We start from the raw sequence: 18,396 nt of genomic DNA, 5'->3' as shown, positions 1-18,396 counted from the left end.
TAAGGGAGGGGGTGGGGGCAGGAGGGAGAAATAAACCAAGCCTTGTATGCACATATGAATAATAAAAGAAAAATGAAAAAAAAAAAAAAAGAGAGAAAAAAAACAACCTCATGGTCATACTTCACCTCTAGTTTCATAGGCTACATAGTATATATACTCCATATAAACAACTTACTAAAACTTCTAGGTCCCACCATTTGTTCTAAAAAGGGAAGAATCAAAAATAAGTCATTCAGAGCCAAGCAAGGTGGTTCACATCTGTATCAGGAGGTAGAGGTAGGAGAATCATGGTTCAAGGCCAGTATGGGCATAAAGTTAGTGAGACTCCCATCTCACATATCTCAACCACCAAGCTAAGCACGGTGGCCCACATCTGTCATCCTAGCTACACAGAAGTCATGCTCAGAAGGACCAGACGAGGCTGTCTAGTACTTCCAAAAACAAAAAGCAACTCTGTATGTCCAGAATTCTGTGGGCAAAAACAACCCAAAAGGACTTTAACTGGGGAAACTAATTTAATAAGCTGTTACCTTTTACTATAAAATGTTATAAACATATAATTATTTACTGTTTCCAATTCATTGCCAATTTTTATAAAACTTTACAAAATGACACTATCAACTACATGTCCTATACAATCACCATGTTTTTTAAAAAATTATTTTCATAGGACATTATAGAAAACAAATTCATAGTCATAAAGAGGCATTTGGTTCCGCTTCCCTATACAAGCAGACCTGAAATTCAAAGTAGAATACACACCACCCCACCCTCAGGATATGCGGGGAGGAAGAGACACCCAATCCATTCCCTTCTACCACTCAACATGCTAGGAAGCAAGGACTCCACAAATGACAACTGTTCTGAGAGCTCCAGTGCACTTACTGTGCCCCAAGTCTAGGCCACATGCTCTGCATGCCTCGTCCCATTAATCTGCCAACAGCTCTAGGTGGTAGTTTCATTATCCCTACTTTGTAAATTAGGGGATAAAGTGACAGGGTGTGACCATCTAAAACCACACCCAGTGAGAAAGAAGCTGGGCCAGAATTACACCTCAAGTATGCCAGCAGCTAGCTGTCTTCTGAAACTTTTTGTAAGCTTTCTCAAAACATCTTAAATTCTTCCTGGATTTAAAACTCCTCTTTCTTTACTACCTAGCAAAAGAAATAAAAGCATGAATAAAAATAACCATAATTGTAAGCAGTGTTTCAATTCTCTATGACAAGAGACATACAATTAACTGTTAAGGCGAACAAAAGGAAGCCATGTTAGAAGTGGACCCTCTCCCCCTTGAAGGTGACTTACTGGAAACTCTCTACCCAGGCCTGAAGAAAAATAGATATCCGCCTTTAGCCATTTACTAGAAACTACCCACCTGGCCTAGAAGAAATTACCCGCCCTTCCTTGGAATCTAGAGCATTGAGAATTTTCCTGCCTAATAACCTTCCTGGGACTTCTCTACCAACCTTTTATCTATCCCCAGTCTGTAAGCAGCTAGGGGCTCCAGCTCTCTTGCTGGGGACCCCCTTCACAGGACCACTTCTCCACAATAGACCCAGTGCTACCACTGAATTATTTGTCTCCCCACCTATCCATTCTGCACCTCTTTTAGTCTAACATTGACAAACACATAATGGCATATGTAGGAGGCAGGGGGAAAAGGAAAGGTTAATTCCCAGAAAAAATAGGAGCCAGAGTAGGCCAAGGCTGGCTAGCTGAATGAGTCTGCAGTCTTTGAAGGACAGCAGTGAGAGAAATGGCCTAAGGCATAGATAGGACCGTATTTCATTGCCTTTACAAGCCAAGGATGCACAGGGGCTGGTTTCAGAGAGAGACTGGTACTAGCAGCCTTTAGCTGACACAATATCATCAGTCTTTCATTGCACAGATATCGCATTCCTCGCTGTCTCAGCACTGAACATTACTGACATGATCCACAAAGAGTCGCTGCTTTGAAGAGATACAGTGGTGTGACAGGGGAGGAAACCCAACCCTTTTTAAAAACCTCACAGGACAGCAAGTAAAACAAGCAACCTAACACACAATCAATAATGAACGTTTAAGAATTTCTACCCACAGAAAAGTATCATAGGACACTGTTATATATAAAGTATAAGAAGGCACTTCATATCACCTGGCCAAGTCTCTGAAATAACTGCACAGAAGTAAAAATAGAGCCAGAAAAGATTACTTATCATTATCACCCAGGTTTCACAATCAGCTAAGTTGTTGTAATAGTCAGACTTTTCATCACTGTGACAAATACCTGAGAAAAATCAACTTACAAGGAGGAAAGATTTATATTGGCTCAAGGTTTCAGTCCATAGTTGGCTGGCTTTGTTGTTTCTGGGCATAGTGAGGCTGGACATCAGGGCAGAAAGCGTATGATAGAGAAAGCAACTCATCTCATGGTGGACAGGAAGCAGAGAGAGAGAGAGAGAGAAAAAGAAAGAGGGCAGGGCAAGACATCCTTCAAAAACATGCCCCAGTGACCCACTCCCTCCAACCAAGACCCACCTTCCACAGTTCCACCATCTCCCAACAGTCTATTCAAATTGTGAATCCGTTGATGGACTAGTCCACTAATGACAGCAAAGCCCTCATGATTTAGTCACTTCCCAAAAGCCCGACCTCTGAACACTGCTTGCATCAGGTACCAAACCTTCAATGCATAAGTCCCTTTGAGGGACACTCTTATCCAAAACATAACTGTTTACAATGATAATTTTCAATTTAGACTTCATAAGTAACTTGTCTGCAGGCACACAGCAAATATAGATGACTATAGGTGAGGATACACAATGGATGTCATAGAATTTACTTACCTTCTTTGAGCATATGCCCTCATTAGCGAAATGCGATTTGTTGTAAAGTCTCTATGAACTAAGGCAGTCAATGATTCTCAAACTTCAAGGCAAATCATCTAGGCAATTATTAAAACTGCAAGTTCTCCAGTCCTATCCCTGCAAATTCTGATTCAGAAGTCAGAATGCCCACTCACCCAAGAAATTCTGATGCAGATGTGTATAGGTCAGAAGTTGCCTGTAAAATTTAGTTACACAAGGTCTAAATTCAAATGTACTTAATTAACGTATTTGATTTAGTCATCATTAATCTAATAAAAATTTTGATTAGAAATCAACATTTATGAGGTCCTAAAAATACTGATTAGAAATCAGTGTTTATAAAGTCCAATGTATTGGCCTCACATACATTTAAAATGTATACGTACATTTAAATGTATTTAAAATACATTTTAAATGTATTTCTGCTTTCTGCGAGAAGTAGAAAAACAATTACACTTTAGTGTACTTAATTCAGAAACACATTCCCACTGCAAATTTTCATGTATCTTCAGCTCACTTAAGTGGCTGGTTCAGCAAATTAATGAAAATCTCAGGCAAGATAAACTTACCATGGGAAAGCCCCAACTCAGTAGTTTTCACAAAAGGGTTTATTAAACCAAGAACTTATTTTCTTAATTTATATTTTCACAATTCTTTCCCTAAAAGTTGAAATTTTGGAATCCTGTGTTTTTAAAAAGCAAAAATCCAAGTTTTCAGGGATTACAGAAATAGTTCTCATTAAATCTTGTCCACAGTTCCCCTTGTGAGAGCACAGCCTCCCTAAAATGGGCCTTTATCCTTGGCTTCTGAAAACATGCTAACAATAAATCTACCACTGAAACTAAACATTCATACCCTTAGTAGTTCTAGAATGCTTCCTAAGAGATGAAACACATCCATTGTTCTTGCTCTATACTTCTGTTCCACAACACGCAATGTGGTAATCAATACTGGCAGTTACTAGCTAATCTTGTTCACAGAATTGTGAAAGAATGTTACTACCTGAATATTTGTTAGTCCAGACTGATTTTTACATGTTGTCACTGAACTACTTCCAGAGCAAGCCAGGTAGATTTCCATGATGTCATATATTTGCAGAAAGTTCCTCATAAGTAACAGGTGGGTTACTGCTGCTCCCCTCTGTACACAAGAAAAATGGAAAAACCTGAATGACATCTCAAGATCAGTGGTGGTAAGCAGCAGTGAAAGCATGCCAGCCTGGAGCCCTGCTCACTCAGCCCTGCTAAGCCTCTTGCTAGCTCCTGATGTTGAATAACTCTGAGCCTTGGTTAAGGAGAGCCAAGGAAGATGTCCTGAGGCCCCCCGAGGGATCTACGCCTTATGATTTTGACTATATCAAAAACCTTCTATTTTAATCACCCAAAAGAAATAGTATGGCACTTCTATGCCACACTGCCCGGGCACAGTGGCCTGACTTTAGCAGGCCTGCAGTGGAGCAATCCAAGGGTCACTTAGATCCTTTGAATTGCAGTGCCACTAGGGGACACTCAAAATACCATGAAATGAGGATGCAGGATGTGGACTGTCCACCACAAACAGGGATAGGTTTTACTAGCAGAGATGTGCACACGTATGACATCTGAAAAGAATGCAAAATTTCACCTACCATGTCAGTGAAAGTAAAAAGAGCACATACTCAATGAACATTTGGTATGTTAAAAAGACAAGAGTGGCAGAAAAGTTTAAGATAGTTTTATGTAAGAAAAATTGAGAAAAGCTTATCCATTCAACTGAAAAGCCTCAAAATTAGGAAAAAAAAAACTGTAATTATTCCATTTTAGTGACACTCTGCAAACAAGAAACACTGAAATAGAGTCAATAAATAAATGCCAGAGATGAGGATGGAACGTAAAGCCCAGAAAATGTGTACAACTCACCCAAGGTCACACAGTCTAATACTAAGAACAGTCTCTAGATTTCTGCTAGGTGTTTTTCCACTACACAGAGGACTCCCGGGATAAGCAGGTTTCATCTTTAGTATAATGACCTCCAGCAAGACGCCACAGCCTCACCTGTAATCAATCCCAGTTTCTAGCCTTGCTTAGTACTTCAAGTCTCCCTAACAGGAGCGCCTAAATAATTCCTCCAATGGTCTTCACCAGTTTCTTTCTAACAGCATTCTTTCTAAGTATTAGCAAGGTCCTCAGGTCAGCATCTACACTCCCAAGTTTTTAAAGGGTACAGGAGAGGGGCAATATGTGACATTATTCTATCTTGTTACTCAGGAGAATGTGTAAAATCAGAAGGCCCTTGAGTGTAGTAGGCTTAGCTAAATGAAATCTTTTACATCTGGTAATTCAGCCATGCCTTTCTCTGGTTTAGGAAAATTGCTTTCAAACTGCAGACCTGTGAGGCTCTCCAAGGAAAGGGGCACACTGACACTGACTTGTTTGTGCACCCAAACAAGCATGTCCACCCCCAGGTGGCACCACTGAAGACAAACAAGGAAGATGTTCTTTAATATGGGACTTCTGCAGAGAAGACACCTCTAGGAAGCTAGCCTCTTTCAGAATTGCACTTCAGAGACTTATAAACTGTTTGTTGATCCTGTAAAGTCCTGGTCTTTATAAATGTTACTAACCAAAATTAGTATTGGTTACTAATAATACTAATGATGTTACTAACCAATATTTACTGAGGATTTACTCTGTAACAAGCACAAGGTATTTGCTTTGTATCTTACTATTTCATTTGATCCCAAAGCAATCTCATGTGGTAGCTATTTCTTATCCCCATTGTACACTGAAGGAAGTTAACTCACAACTGGCATCAAGTGGAGCAAGGACTCTAAACTGCAGGTAGATTGAATGTTAGACCCCAGCTTTCCCTGGGCCCCTAAATCTTCCTGGCGTTCTGTGGCAACTTTAAGAATAAAGACAGCCAATGGCAGTGGGAAGTAGTCCATTTTAGGACAGAATTCTGGTGTCCTCAATATTTAAAATACTGCCACCAACCTTATTTAATTAAGCATAGGACTAGCATATGGAAGTCTCAAAGTTGCTTGAAGATATTTTATAGAATATCAACTGCTCTATATTTCTTTAGAGAAAGCTTATAGTTACTAATATTGATGGCTATGGTAACATTTCATCTTACGTCTTTGATGTATTCTTTCACTATATAGATTCATGACAACTAATTAGTACTAACTGGTTTGGAGGTTTCCTTTGCCATCATGTAGAATAATGTAAAGAAATCAGATGCAAACTACTGAAATTAGGGGGAAAAAAAAAAAAAAGAATTGTTATGTCCTTGCCTTTAACCTTCCCTTCCAATATAGCCTACTTACCAGAACCCAACAAATGACTAAAATCTCCAACTTGGAGGCTGAGGCAAAAAGCTCTCAAGTTCTAGGCCAGCCTGGGCTACATAGAAGACAATGTCTCAAACAACAGCAACAACAACAAAAAAAACCTCCAACTTGGCTTGGGGGCGTGATACCTCAAATGGTAAGAATGCTTGTCTAAAGTACTCAAGATCTGGGTAAAATCCCTTGTACTACAAAAAATAAATAAATAAATAAACAAACCAAAAAAAAAAAACAGCCCTCCAACTTAATCACATCAGTGCCTTGCTGCAAAACCTCCCTCACTGACTAGAGACTAGAGCTCAAATTCCCTAGCCTTCCACATGCTTCAGCCAACTTCACTCTTCCCTTTTACCTCTCTCTACACAAACCTTAACAGCAGCCGGATTGCTCATTCTCTGAAACACGTTTCAACTTCAGTTCATGTAGGAAACAGTAACTGAGCACCTAATACACGCCACTTACTCTATCTGTTGAGCAGCCCCCAGCACCATGCTGGGCTTGAAGCTGATGCCGACTTCAAGGACAGGAATCTGTCTTCACAGAACAACGGGCAAGCTTAGACTGTTTCTTTGCCAGGAAGCCAGCCATGTAACTCCCCCAAATTAAAGTTTTAGTACAGGCCCATTCCCATCACTTTAAAATGACTTTTTAAAGCACGCAGGCCACTGTCTTTTTAAGATCTTTCTCAAAATTAAAATAAGACAGCACTCCTTTTTAAATTTTTTTTAAATGGTTACATAAAAATTGTACATACTGATAGGCTAACATGTAATGCTTCAATACATATATATACTAACGTTTAAATCACGTTAAACATCCGTCCCCTCAAACATTTATAATTTCTTCATAGAAAAAATAAGTCGAAATTCTAATAAAAGTGTAAAAAAAAAAAAAAAAGGATTCCTTCTGTCCCAAATTTAAAATAAGTGTTTATTTTCAGTGCCAAAAGGCCAATCCAGCAAATGAGCCCAGCCTGGTAAAACACGCAGCCCTGAATGTGAGACCAGAGGCTGAACACTGGAGCCCTGTTCACAGCTGAAGAACAGTACGGGCTCTGGACTTGCAGTCCCAGGAACCGGGTTTCTCTATTGAGCAACAGGACAGCAGCATGATGCAGACCTCTGGCAGAGAGACTGTGGGGAGAACTCCCAAAGACCTGCCACATGAGCCTCAACATCAGTAGACCCCAGCCCACATTAACCCAAGAAAGTCAAATCAAAAAGACTACATTCAGGGTCACTTAACTTTGACTTGAGCACAGCAGAAATGGACACACAAAAGATTTGTGAGTATGCAAACACTGCCTGAAGAGCTGCCTCTGCTCCGCAAAGGCCAATTTAGAGTGTGAACTGGTACAACCCAGGGGGCAGACAGGAAGGGGAAGACTGGCATTACGCATTAAACAAACCAACAACAAAAACCCTAAACATATACCTGCCCCTTGACTTAGAAATTCTAATCTTGTGAGTTTCCTAGCCAAGAAAGCAAAGACATAGCCCCAAAATGTATGTACATGATCAGTCTTCTCAGAATGTGATCTAATATAAAAACTGTGAAAAGGGAAAAATAGATTAGGTAAGTGAATGATGGTATACTACACAGTCATTAGAAATGATGAGACAATAAAGGAGAATGGAGGAGGGGGTGGATTCAAGTATGACATATTGTAAGAACTTTTGTAAATACCACAATGTACCCCCACCCACCACAATAAAAGTAAGTAATAAATAAACAAATAGAGACGAGACAGAGCTAGGGATGTACAAAACCCTGGGCTCAACCCTCAGCAAGGGGGTGATTATTGCAATGGAAACATTAAAAAAAAAAAGTTTTAAAATGATACCCAAAGTATCTCTCACAAAATGTACCCCAAAAGGAAGAAACTGACAAGGCAACATTGTTTTCACAAGTCAAATTAAGCACTTTTTAATAGCAATTTTATATTAGAAAAATGCGTAACTCAGTTGCCCTCCAAACATCTGCATCCAATCCCCTCTTTCACACTTTCATTGGCATTCTAGGAAGACCACCAAAGAAACCATTTCCATCTTCACAGCAACTTCTGCCCAGGAACAAAAAGAAGAAAGCAAATGCATAGACAGTAATGTTGGGGTGAATGAATATACAACAAAAGTGCAGCCCAAGTTTCTGGTTAGTGTCCACACTAAGCTAGAACAAAGGCCAGGGCAGACCAACTGCAGAGAAACTTGGACTCTTTCATTCCTCATTTTGAGTTTGGAAAACAGAACATAGAACAAATGAATCTAAGTTTTGTTTGACTATAAGACATTAAGACTTCAGGGTTTTTTTTTTTGTTGTTTTTGTTTTTTTAAAGAAAAAGGCAACCACCACTTTTTAAAGCATGAAAAGCAAGTCCACAGTCGGAGGACAAGTTCAACACAAATTCAGAGAACAAGTTCAACAAATATCCTTCTCCGGCTGAGTATCTAATTTATGTTACTCTTGCTTTCTATCTCAAATGTCCCTGGAGGCAGGGGAGATAACCTATCTAATTTACACCTCATAAACCTCACCAGCTCAATAAGCATTACCAGGTACTTTGAGATAGGACTGATTACTTCTTATAAAGCCCAGTAACAGAAGTCTCTCACTTACATTTGGAATTTTCCACCTTCCAAAGTCCTAATGTCCAAAGTTCAACAACAATGCAAAATACATTTGTTTAAGTCTACTGATAATTAAACATATCCTAACTGGCTAGCTTCAAAACACATACATGGTAGTATTAAATTTATCACCAGCACTAGGATAACAGAAAATCTCCACATTTCAACAAGGGCTCAATTCTCACTTAAAACCATTCCAGACCATCTTTGCTTTGGTAAGAATCTCAATTTTAAAAGAAGGGGTTTTCTTAATTACAATAATTTTAACTTATGAGACTAACCTATAAAGAACTCAAAATTTCTGAGAAAACACTAAAACAGTGGCTGGAAAAAAATAAAGTATAAAAAACACATTTCACTTTTGTGAAATGTGTAACAAGCATACCAATGTAGGTAATGTTTCTATTAAAGCTGACTTTCACAGAAGAATTCAAAACTCTTTACAAGTATATCACCTCATTAGTTTTCAGTGTTGTCTGAACTCAAAGGCTATCCTAATAGTATATCTGTCCCCTACCATAATGATGCTTTTAAATTAAATGTGTAATATTATTAACTAATTTTAAAATGTATCTTGTCAGAAAGCAACCCTTTGATACATCTAATGTCATATGGGACAAATGACATGAAAATTCAGTAAATTTTCTGTTATTGTGTTGATAGAGACCAATACTGGCTTGAAAACTTAAAAATGGGAATAATTAAAAAGGACCTTCGGCTAAATTCTAGTACTTGAGTTTCACTCCTGCTTGCTTCTTCTCTTGTTCAGACAGATAAAGGATTATGGATTAAAGGGTGAAACACTAGAACCAGCCAAGAATCTAAGGATCCCAGAGAAGAGAGAGCTGCTGTAGACACATTCTCATCAAGTACACTGGCTACAAATCTAGAGCCTTCCATCATCTCTTTGACACTAATTTAAGGATCAGAACACTTAGATCTTTTTGTATTACTGGAATTAGAAAAGAAAATTACATTCTTAACAAGAACATATTAAAATGAATTTTAGAAGCACTAATTATCTCTTAACATTGAGACATATTTCACAAACCTCTCCAAATCTAAAATTTTTACCCTCTTCCCCACCCCTAAAAAAGCCAATCCTTCCTCTTCATTTCTCCCATTTCCATTCATTAAAACAGCAATCATATAGTCACAGGTCTCCAAACCTTGGGTCGATACTGAGTCAGTCCTCCCTTTCCCTCCAGCTTTATTGCTGAATCAGTCCTCCCTTTCCCTCCAGCTTTAAACACAAAACTACACTACTGCTTCCTCTCTCTTTGACTAATGATTTCATACCTACTCAGAGGCAGGCAGGGAGGAAATAGCAAGTTCTTTAAAAGCCTTGCCCTGACTGACAGAGTCTTGGGATATTTGGTGTCTACAGGGTGGCAGCAACATGGTTGCTTTTGTAACTTCTCCCACCCAACCACCCAGCATTCAGACTCTCATGGAACCAGTACAACTGAGTACATTGGCTCTCACCTTTGCCCACTCCCCTCTAGTTCCCTAATCTCCAATATAATGATCTTCCTGGGGCCTTTGATCAGCTGAGCCTACTGCCAAAACTTCTCAACTCCTCAACTGGCACTCAGGGACCTCCACCAGCCACGTTGACCTAGTGCACAAGAGGCCCAAGCTTTGTCTGAACTAGTTTCCTTATCTTGAGTAAACTTACTCCAGTCCCCAATCAGAATAAACCATGTACCTTTCCATATCTAGCCTTTCCTACAGTGTTCCCCCACCACAAATGTTCTCTATGTTGTTCTACCACTTGCACGAAACTCTATCAGATCACCCAAGTTAAAAGTCACCTCTTCCATCTTTTGACACCTAATTGCACTTTCTCTTTTCTGATTTGATTTTAGCACTTATTTCGCAACTAACACAGCAACTATCACATGCTCCTTAATGATACTGTTGTACACTTCTTATCCTCACCATTACAACATAGTGTCTGAGCCAGGCATAGTGGTACAGGCCTGCAATCACAGCACTCGGGTGGCTGAGGCCAGCCTGGGCTACATAGTGAGACCCTGTATTAAAAAAAAACAAAAAATAAACTTTTAGGGATGAATCCTAAAGACATACCCTCAAAGAAATGAAAATAAAATATTATTTATGAGTTTAAAAAACACCTAGCTAAATCTAAGGACTCAATGAATTATAATAGAATTATCATGACTACGTAAGTTATGGAATTGATGTTCCTTATAAATGTTACCAATAGTAATCAAGAATCATGTTTTAGAGGATTACATACAGGTATTCCTTTATAAGAGAAAAAGAAAATTATAAATTCAAATTTATAATATGGTCCCAATAAATCAATGGATAAATTCCCACCACATAAGCTTATTTTCTGACCCACAGACCTAGTTTTTTGTTTTTTTACTTTTGGTGGTTCTGGGGTTTGAACTCTTGCTAGGCAGGTGCTCTACCATTTGAACCACTCTGTTACCCCTTTTTTGTGTTGGGGACTTTTGAGTTAGAGTCTCACGAACTGTTTGCCCAGGCTGGCTTCAAATTTTTCTCCTGATATCTACCTCCCAAGTAGCTAGGACTACAAGCGTGAGTCACTGGCACCTGGCAGATCTAGTTTTTTTAAGCTATACATTGTATATAATCATATATAAATATTCCTTTGGGGTGTTTATAAATATGTTTGTATTAATATAATATTAATTAATTTATATTAATTAGTATTAACACAAAAGTGCTAGTTTAAAATATCAAAAACAAACATTGTTCTGCATGGTAGGAGTACAGGTGGGGTTTTCCTATGTACTTTCTTCCACAATGAATATATTGGTTCCATAATCAAGATGGGAAACAGTAAATATTGTCTTCAAGAAATGAAATTTAATTTTAAATTTCCTGTCTTCTACTTTGGCTTTTCATAACATACAGAATATAGTAGTCCACCTTCTTGATCAATTTTATCACATCACATTTAATATTAAGTGACAACACAGATTTACCAAAACTTAAGATTTCAAGCCAAGTGCCGGTGGCTCACACTTATAATCTTAGCTAGTTGGGAGGCTGAGACTGGAGGATCACAGTTCAAGGCCAACCCATGTAAACAATTCACAAGACCCCCAGATATCTCCAAAATAACTAGAGCAAAATGGGCAAGTGGTCGAGCACAGGCTTTGCAAGCACAAAGCCCTAAGTTCAAGTCCTAGTCCCACCAAAAAAAAAATTAAGATTTCAAAATACAACAGTCCTTTCAACAATTCCACTTCTGGATACACACCCAAAACAATCAAAAGCAGGGACTCAAACAGACATCTGTGTACCCCTAGTCACAGCAGCATGTACACAACAGCCAAATGGTGGAAGCAACCTAAATGTCCATCAACAGATGAATAGATAAATAAAATGTGATCTATACAAACAAGGAAATACTTTTTGCTCTTAAAAATGGAGAAAACTCAGGCCTGGTACCAGAGTCAAGTGGTAGAGTGCCTGCCTAACCAACACAAGACCTGAGTTTAAATCCCAGCACCACCAAAAAAAAAAAAAAAGGAAATTCTTACAAATGCTACAACATGGATGAATCTTGAAGACATTATGCTAAGTGAAGTAAACCAGTCACAAAAGGACAAATATCAGGAGTCTACTTATATGAGTTATGCAGAGTAGTCAAATTCAGAGACAAAAAAGCACAGTGGTGGTTGCCAGGGACTGGGGGAATGGAGAAATGAGGAGTCAATGTGTAATGATTTATTTCATTATGGAAGTCTGGGAAAATATTGTCAAGTTTCAGAGCTTCACAATAGCGGCACAATGTGAATGAACTTAATATAAAGGCACACTTAAAATGGCAAAATTTTATGTTCTGCATATTTTACCACAAAACTTGTTTTTAAGACAAAAACAACAAAAATCACAATCACCTACAAACAACACAGCAATGTTTGCAGGAGTCTAGTGACTCTGACCTAGGATTCTCAAACCAATGCCATCCATGTGTTTAGGCTGGACATAAAGAGTAGGGTGGATTTTTTTTTAAAAGGCCCCAAGAACAATCAATTCAACAACAGCGATTTACAGAACAGATCTGCAGATGACACAGGACAACGGATAGCAGAACGACTAAGTGACAGTTCCCTAGGAGTATCTGCACAAATCCAGAAGTGCAGGGAACAGCTGTGCCACAGTAGCCTCAACCTTGTACTTACCTAACTAAGTCACAAAGACAGCTAGCTTCCTGTCTTGGAGGACACCATTTGATCCTCCAGAAAACAGGAGGCAAGAGGCTGCCAGGAAGTCATATCCCATCCCCCTTACCTCCCCCTCTAGTGACTGTCAGGAGACAGGCCCTCATGGCCACCTCCTGGATTCTGGAGAAGGATGTGCTGCCTGAGTGCTTTTCATAATGGTCCCAAGCAGAGCTCCAGAACATTAGGCAACTTAGCTGCCGTCTAGCTTTGGCTCGCAACATCAGGGTGTCCTCATGGCTCAAAAAGTAAACAGCAGGGTCACCTTCTTGACATGCTGGACAGGGATTCCAGGAAGCTGATATCTCTGCCTTATTCTTCTCTGTGTAATCTAAAAGTGAATCCTTGTATCCTATGGGTCAAATCAGTCAGGTCTTGCCCTTAACTTGTCTTTTGTGGGAGCTCAACAAGTAGTCACAAAAATTCTCAAGACTCACTACACCTTTACATGTGAGCAGTAAAAAGATTGGAGAACAGGGATATAGTCTGATAGTACAATGCTTGCCTAGCATGTGTGAGGTTCATCCCCAGCATCACCACCCAAAGGGGAAAAAAAACAAAAACTACTTGTTGGCACTTAGTTACCAAAATTAAATTTCTCAACCTTATTTGTTCACAGTCTTGTCTTCCTCCACCAAATCCCACCACTCCTGACAGCAGACATGGGCTCTCTCTCTCTTACTTTCCTTGGTAACTCCCTCCAGCTTCAGCTAGAATGCTTCTGCACTGTCAGTACCTCAGTAAATACTACTGACCATCTCTCACATTATTTTGTCCCTGAGCTACAAGCAGATCAGTTGCTACTCCTTTGTTTCACAAAAACAGTAATTCAACTATGATATATTTGATAGATTATAAGAACTTTTGTAAATGTTCCAATGTACCCCCAGCACAACAATAATATAAAAAAAAAAAAGTAGGAAAGATCATGTAGGTTTTAAGAGAGACTTGCTTAAGGTCACATTTTTAGACATCATGGTTGACTACGGTTGTTACTGTGATGTTGTATTAAAATCCACGTTAATTTCACCAGTGCAGGGACAAATAAAACAGGTGCCTCTGAATATGATACATGGCTTCTGCAGTAGTCCTGACAAAATGCATAATCTGAATCTCATCAAGAGGAAACATCAAAATCCAAACTGAGAGATACTTTGCAAAATAACTGGCCTATACTCTTCTAAGATGACACAGTCAAAGAAATGTTGAACATCTGGGCACCGGTGGCTCAGGCCTGTAATTCTAGCTACTCACAAGGCAGAGATCAGGACAATCACAGTTTGAAGCCATCTTGAGCAAATAATTTGACTCTATCTCGAAAATACCCCACACAAAATTAGGCTGGTGGAGTAGCTCAAGTGATAAGAGTACATGCCTTGGAGTAGCTCAAGTGATAACAGTACGTGCCTAGCAAGCATGAGGCCCTGAGTTCAAACCCCAATGTCAAAAAAAAGAAATGTTAAATAGATGCTGAATGAATGCAGTACTTCTATTTAATTGACTATTTACTAAGTACCTATGTACGGGCCACATACTGCCCTAGGGAACTGTGACAGGCAAAACAAACATAGTCTGTCCTGTGGAGTTTATATTCAGGGTAAAGGGTAAGGAATACACAAGAAACAGGCAAAAAAAAAACTAGTATCAGACTGTGGTAAATACTGTATAATAAGGGTAAAGTAGTAGAGATCGATGGAGCTGGGCAATGGCCTCTACCACTAGAGAAGGAGGGGTAGGTTGTCCCCTTTCTTAGGGGAGATCCCTGAAGAGGTGACACAGGATGCTCAGGAGCTAGCCAGGTAATGGTCTTTGAGAAGAGTGTGCAAGGCAGAGGACTACAATGTACAGACCCTGAGCCAGGGTCAGACTTGCAGCTTGAGAAGTGTGGAGGCCCTTGTAGCTGGAGTCACGGTGTTAATAAAGGAGGTTTACGTGGCAGGCTGAGGACAAACACTAATGACTGTATTTTACTCTAACCGCAACAGGACCAAGTAGGGGTTATAAGCAAGTCAGGGCAGGACGGTCAAAAAGAAGAGATTAAAGAGAATGGATCACAAGAAGTAATAAGCAGCAGCCAGGTAAACACGCTGCATCTTCCCAGAAATCCCTGTGACTGCAATGGTCTCTTTTTCCCTCCCCAGTTCTAACAGTGAACAGCAGCATTACTGCCAAATTGATATCCACACAGTAGCGGAGTACTCGGTAGGTAATATGACTTGGTTAATCAGCAGGAGCACACTTTTCCAAAGTTACACAGTGCCCAGCAAACCGTGCAAGGACCTGAAGCAGCCCTCTCTCGCTTATCAGTCAGAAGCACTCTTCTGTCTCATCAGCTTTCCCCAAGGTCACCTTCCTTGCTTCCCCCCAACAACACATTCTACCAGCTTCACACACACAGTAGCCTGCCAGCCATCAACAGTTATTTATACAGGCCAATCAATTCCCAGACACCACTCCACCAGTCTAATTTTTAAACCTTTTTAAATCTTTAACCAACAAAGCAACATCTGAAGATGAAGTTTAGGCTAGCCTTTTTGTGTGTGTGTGTGTGTGTGTGTGTGTGTGTGTGTGTGTGTGTGTGTGTGTGTGTGTGTGTGTGTGGTGGAAGTAGGGTTTCAACTCAGGACCTTATGCTTGCAAAGCAGGCTCTCTACCACTTATGCGAAACCTCCAGTCTAAGCTTTTTAAAAAGATGTATGAGTTTAAGTGTTCAGCGCATACTAATCTGCTCCAGTCACTGCTACAGTGGACGTATCAAATCAAACTCCAAGAACAAAACCCAAAACTAGCTAACAATACAATCTAGCCACCTCGGTTTCACAGAATTAATCTTATTTACAAAGTAAAAAGAAATATTATCTCCAGGAAAGGCTCTCAGTTTCTATCTTCATAACAGAAATTCTCACAGCTGTCAGAGTATATACCATTGAAAAATGGGATGGAAGTAAACAAGCATGCAAAGATGCCAATGAAAACCCTTTCTACATCTTCATAATTTATGGAATCAATTAGAGCCAAAAGGACAACTCTATGAGGACACCAAATGGGCAGTTTCTTAACAAAAATGTTTATTTCATTTCAAGTTACATAAGCTGCTAAAACAAACAAAATCTAGGATGAGAAACCTGATAGAGGTTTACAACATAAGACCATTTTTTAAAATGTGAATAAATCTGGAATTTGTAAGGGGCAACTTCAGAAAGAGAGAAAAAAAAATAGTATTATGATAATCAGTAAGTTTTCCAGCTTTGGGGTTAACAAACATCTCAAGACTTTTTTTTTGGTGGGGGAGAGGGAGAGGGGTGGTCATACTAGAGATCAAACCCAGGGCCTGGTACATGCTAGGCAAGCACTCTACCACTGAGCTGTATTCCCAGCCCTCAGAGACATTTATTTTTTAATTTCTTAAAATAGGTAAACTTGCTTTTCCACTAAGGTTCCTCTTTTCAGAAGGTGTTAACCTATCCTCCACTTTAGATTTACCCAAAAAAAATTCATTTCGCCTACAATACTTTGGAATTCCTAAGGAAAAATCAAATATGAATTTTAAAAATATGCATTTGAGAAAATTATTTGCAAACACCATCCTCTGAAAGTTGCTTCTCAAACTCCTTCAAATCTCATCTCCTTTATCCATCCCCCAAAGCAAACAAGAATGTGGCTCCTGCAGTTAACTCTATACCCCTAACCTCAATCTTGACCCTGCCATAGCTGACTAGACATCTTTCACAGAAGACCCATCCAGTTAACTGGACAGAGACAACTCAATCCTCTCTCCTGGGGCACAGAGATTCCACTCAAGTCTTTTTATGGTCCTAGAGCTAAGGATGTTGTGCTGGCCACTTTCCACCATCCATACACAGGAAAGAAAACCATTTTAGAAAGCATTACAGCTGGGGGTGTTGCTCAAGTGGAAGAGTCTGGAAAGTATGAGGACTGAGTTCAAACTCCAGTACTGCCAAAAAAGAATTAAAGAAAAATAAGTTTTGAGACAGAAAGAAAGATTAGACCAGCTAAGATTGAACAGAAAAATGAAAATCAAGACATGGAAGGGGATAGCTGCTCAATTCCTACAGGTTGTCCAACTCCCAATGCCAGTTCCTTTTGAGACTCAGTTAAGACTTCTCACCCTTGTTCCTCATACACAATTGTTCTCTCCCCCACTCCCCAACTCATGTGCTTAAATCAGCTTTAATGCACTCAGTCCATTACATACAATCAACAGAATCTTAATTAATGCTTGTCCTAGACGACTCCAAGATGACCTCCAATATAACTCCGGGTATTCACACTCAATACCATCCCTTCAAGCATAGGTTGCACTTTAGGTTGACTTGATTTTAAAAAACAGACTATGATTTTCATTTTCAGGGTCTCTCCCTCAGAACACCTAGTCTCAGGGAGGTTTGCTACTTGCTGCACTATGTGCCATTGTGGACTCCAGTCAACAATGAGCACCCAATGCCTACAACAGCCATTTTAATATGCTTGGAAGGAGTTTCCCTTAGTTGGGCCCAGAAATGATTCCAGCACCAACTGAAAGCCCAACTGCCATCTCACTAGATGCTTAGAGCCAGAGGCCCCCAGCTAAGCTGTGCCTAGGGTCCTGATTCACAGAAACTAAGAGAGAATAAATGTTGGTTTTTTTCTTTAAGCTACAATGTCAGTGTGAGGACTGGGAGGCATGCCTCAAGTGGTAGAGCACCTGCCTGGCAAGCACAAGGCCCTGAGATCAACCCCTATGTACCAAAAAAAAGAAAGAAAAAGAATATAAAGGTCAGGGTGATAACAATGCTATCAGCTTGATATCGATTCTCTAAGACATAATTTCTACTCAGATTAACATCATGTAAAAAACTGGCATTCAGATGGGTTAATTTCTTCTTAGCAATATTTAACCATGCTGTGCAAAGTGGCTTAAAAAAGAGATGCAGTGTCATGCAGTGACAGGCTCTAACTCCAATTTCAGGAGACTCATCCTCAGATGTTAACTGCCACAAGTCAGCTCAGTTGTGTTTTCTGTAACATGGGATCTCTAGGGTCCCTGAGGTATGAACACATTGCAGTTCTATGACAGCTATTCTCTCATCCACCACAAAAACAGCATATTCCTTCTATAGTTCTGAAGACATACATACTGTTTTCTACATTACAACTTTGATCACTTTCCAGAATCTATAATATTTGCAAAGTATAAAAGAAACAACTCTTCAATGAAAGGGATTCATTATGAAATCTCTTTTCTAACAAACACCCACTTAAGAAGCCTAATTCATTAAATAAAATGTTTGGGGATGAGTCACTACCAAGTTCAACTAAGCTACCTACAGACTTCAAAATGACCTATTCGCTAGTCTACACAAATC

General features: G+C 39.5%; 1 protein-coding gene across 6 annotated transcripts in view; it reads right to left on the bottom strand.

The window, feature by feature from the left end:
- Nucleotides 1-18,396, bottom strand: part of LOC109700328 (cyclin-Y) — a 666,198-nt gene that overhangs the window by 620,975 nt on the left and 26,827 nt on the right. For 2 of the 6 annotated variants that reach the window (XR_012442080.1, XR_012442081.1), the window contains exons 1-3: nt 3,849-3,986; nt 3,002-3,042; nt 2,286-2,405 (exon numbers count right to left, since the gene is read on the bottom strand). The exons of the other annotated variants lie outside the window; for them this stretch is intronic. The gene's annotated coding sequence lies outside the window, so the exon portion shown is untranslated. Of the gene's footprint in view, nt 1-2,285; nt 2,406-3,001; nt 3,043-3,848; nt 3,987-18,396 lie in introns of those variants that run through there. 6 annotated transcript variants of the gene reach the window in all.

The sequence above is a fragment of the Castor canadensis genome, chromosome 15, assembly GCF_047511655.1.
Source record: "Castor canadensis chromosome 15, mCasCan1.hap1v2, whole genome shotgun sequence".
Lineage (NCBI taxonomy): Eukaryota > Metazoa > Chordata > Mammalia > Rodentia > Castoridae > Castor > Castor canadensis.
Note: the sequence above shows the minus strand (reverse complement) of the source record. Positions and strands in the feature narration are given on the sequence as shown.